At 40.0% G+C, this 3432-nt stretch overlaps 1 pseudogene; it reads right to left on the reverse strand.

The window, feature by feature from the left end:
* Window positions 1–1160: 1160 nt before the first annotated feature.
* Window positions 1161–1623, reverse strand: LOC105511750 (annotated as a pseudogene).
* Window positions 1624–3432: the final 1809 nt, after the last annotated feature.

Here is a 3432-nt window from a genome sequence, read left to right on the forward strand (position 1 = left end):
ACATGATAACTCAACGCAATACATGATCCTAAGCTGAATGTTGTACCAGGAGAAAAGTGCTAGAAAGACATTATTTGATCAAATGACAAAATTGAAATGTGGATGATAGGTTATGTAAGGGTATTGCATTAATGGTGAATTTCCTCAAGTTGGCAGCTATACTGTTTTTATGAAAAACAATATCTTTATTCTTAAACATAACACAGAAATATTTAGGGGAAAAGAACCATGAAGGATGTAACTTACTCCTAAATGGTTAAGAAAAATTTATAGTGTATGTGTGTGTGTGTGTGTACATAAACACACACACACATAATAGGAGGGAAGTGAAAGGGAGAGTGAGATGACTCAAAGCAAATGGAATAAAATGTTAGCAATAGGTGAGTCTGGGTAAATGATCAGGTATTCTTTGTACTAGTCTTATTCTTGCAACATTTCTATGAGTGTAAAACTATTTCCAAATACAAAGGTTTTAAAAATAGCATTGTTCACTGTCATTCTTAGACTGTTAGAAAATGCAGCAAAAAAATACTGAGCCAAAAAGAAAGCTCTATGAAATGAAAATAGTACTGTGAAGAACTCTTCAAAGAAGGCATCACTTCAGACAGATTTATACTGGCTGTAAACCCCCAACTTTCCAATTACTTCATCATAAAAATCTGCACACCAAACAGCAGCACCTCAGAATCTTCACGTTTCTCTTTCTTTTAAATTCAAGCATGAATGACTCATTATTGGGTGAGCCTACTTACAGAAATCCTTCACAATACCGGGTAATTGTAACAGTTATATTAAAGGTATAGGTAACAGATATATTAAAGATAACCAAAACATTCTAGCAAAAACTTTTTCTAAAGAACCATAACTCCAATTACAACACAGCAGTAGCAGCTGAAGAGTGATGACAAATAAAATCCCCGAATAATAAAGGCTGAGGTAGGCTCTAAAAGAATTGCTAATTATTTGAGCCAAAGAATACACAAATTTTACAAAGAATTGTACATTTGATCAATTGTCCAGTTTATCAATTGGGATGTTCAATATTAACTTTTTGTTTATTTGGGGGTTTTTCCTGCCTCAGGTTTATTCATACAAATAGCATGGAAGGACACAAGCTCCATCCAGACGGCAGTCCAGTGATCACATCTGTCCTTCTGTCCTCACGTTGGCAGACAGAGAGGCTTTATGGGGTCCTGGACACCTTTGGGAGCCTGAGCTGGAACTGCGGCTCCAGCTGACGCTAAAGCCACAGTCTGGGCCTTGGTTTGATCCTCGGCCTTGGCCTTTGGCCGACAGATCCCAAGACCCTTAGCAATGTAGACACAAATATACTTCCCAAGCTTGGGGTGGGCAGTGTAAGGAAGTTCATCAAGCTTGGGACTGATGCCCTTTGACATCTTGGGCTTAACCTCCTTGAGCTTTATGAGGGCCTTGACAGCCTTGGCATATGCAGTGATGGCCTTTCTTTGTTGGCCTACATCTTCTCCAGGTTCTTCTTGTGCTTCCTGACAAAGTGCATGTTATGCCCCATAAGAGATTCATATTCTTGTGATTGTGGTTTCTTGACACCATTTCTGTGCCATTTCAGGACTGGTTGTGTGCGGTCTTTTTGGACTTGGTCATGTCTGCAGTGTAACCTGCGACTTTCAAAGTGCCTGGGACTGGGAGAACTCTATATTAACTTCAAGCATGAACTTTTTCATCACAGGTTGGGTTCTCTGAAAGCAGATGCATAAACAGGATTAGGCAAGAGATGTGTATCAGTAATGAGATATATATCACACTACCTGTGAAAGAAAGGAGAGGATGCAGATTGGCAGAAGGGAGCCAAATTGTAAGCCTGGCAAAGCTTTGACTAGCCTAGCAGGGAGCTCTGAATCAACAATTGCTCATCAAAGTTGTCCTGCAACATGCAACCAAATTCGACATGCCTTTGTACCCCTGCCTTGCTAGTCGCTGGTTGTAAGATGCCCTGGAAATACCTGAGCTGAGGGGAAGTGGCTGTCTGGAGTAGAGGCAGATCTTGAAAGAGCAGCCAGCAGGAGGCTGTCTGCTGACCACATTTCCTATAGCTGGGAGCAAGTCCCTCCTTGAAAGGTAATCTTGGTGGCACTTAGCTACGTCTACCACAGTTCACACTCTATCTCACTTGGGTTCACTTATCCATATGTATTCAGAATTTTGATAGACCTCCAGAATTTTGCTCCTCAAGAATTTTGATGGAAGTCTCTTCTTGGGAGAATTTTAGAAGTAGTACTAACCACAGATCTCACTACTCTAGCTGGTCTCAGGGCCACTATTCGCCCAATAACTGTCTCCTTCACTATCCATTCTAGATTCCTCTTAGCTTCAAGAGCACCTCTGTTGGTTTGATGAGTACCTCATGATGGCTAACTACATGGTGTGACCCAGACCTTGAAAGGTAACCCTTATCTACTTACTCCAGATTTGCTTATTAAATATTCAGTCACAATTAGCAAAAGAGTGACAAGAGGCACCTAAATTGGACCACCTAGATTCTATACATATTCCTCCATGTCCCTTTTTTCTTCCCTAATAACCAGTCTTAATTACCTTCACCAAGAAAGTGACTTCTCATCTTGCCTGCTAGTCCCTGGAGACATGAAACCAAAAGTGCCTTGGCAACAGCCAAAGCTTAGAATTATGAGACTCTTGCTGGGTTTCCTGGCAAAAGTGTTCTGTTGTTAGAAACAAAGACTTTTATCCCTGCAAAGCCCAGAGGTGTAGAAATGAGAAGCATAAAGATCTCCAATGAATCATTGGGAGTTATAGTTAAGTGCAACCACTACTGCTTACACTTGTTGGTCCTGGTGTTGAAACCCAGTACGATATCAAGATCTGATTCTGTGCCAATACTGCAAATTAGATGCTGCCCCTCTGACATGACACTTCAACTGTGCCTTCAGCAAGTGTTCCAATGCCCCTTCAGAAGTAGCAACTAATGAGTGTTGGGTATAGGAGATTACCAGAGGATCCAGTGGTCATAGGCCCACTCTTACATTTTTCTTTGCTGTAGAGAGGGACCTCTGGTCTAAGTGATCAAATACTGCATAAATTCTTGGATAATGGTGTTGGCTGCAGTCTTGCAAGCAGAAAGGACAGATCCATTTTTGGGTGTATTAGGGTTCTCTGGAAGAATAGACCAATAGGATATATGTACATATAAAATATATACATATATGTACATATATATACATAAATATGGCTAACTACATGGTGTGACCCAGACCTCTTAGCTTCAAGAGCACCTCTGTTGGTTTGATGAGTACCTCATGATGGCTAACTACATGGTGTGACCCAGGTATATATGTGTATATATATGTGTATATATATATGTATATATGTATATATATATGTATATATACATATGTATATATGTGCATATATATGTACATATATGTACATATAAAT

The sequence above is a fragment of the Colobus angolensis genome, unplaced genomic scaffold (assembly GCF_000951035.1).
Source record: "Colobus angolensis palliatus isolate OR3802 unplaced genomic scaffold, Cang.pa_1.0 Scaffold203, whole genome shotgun sequence".
Lineage (NCBI taxonomy): Eukaryota > Metazoa > Chordata > Mammalia > Primates > Cercopithecidae > Colobus > Colobus angolensis.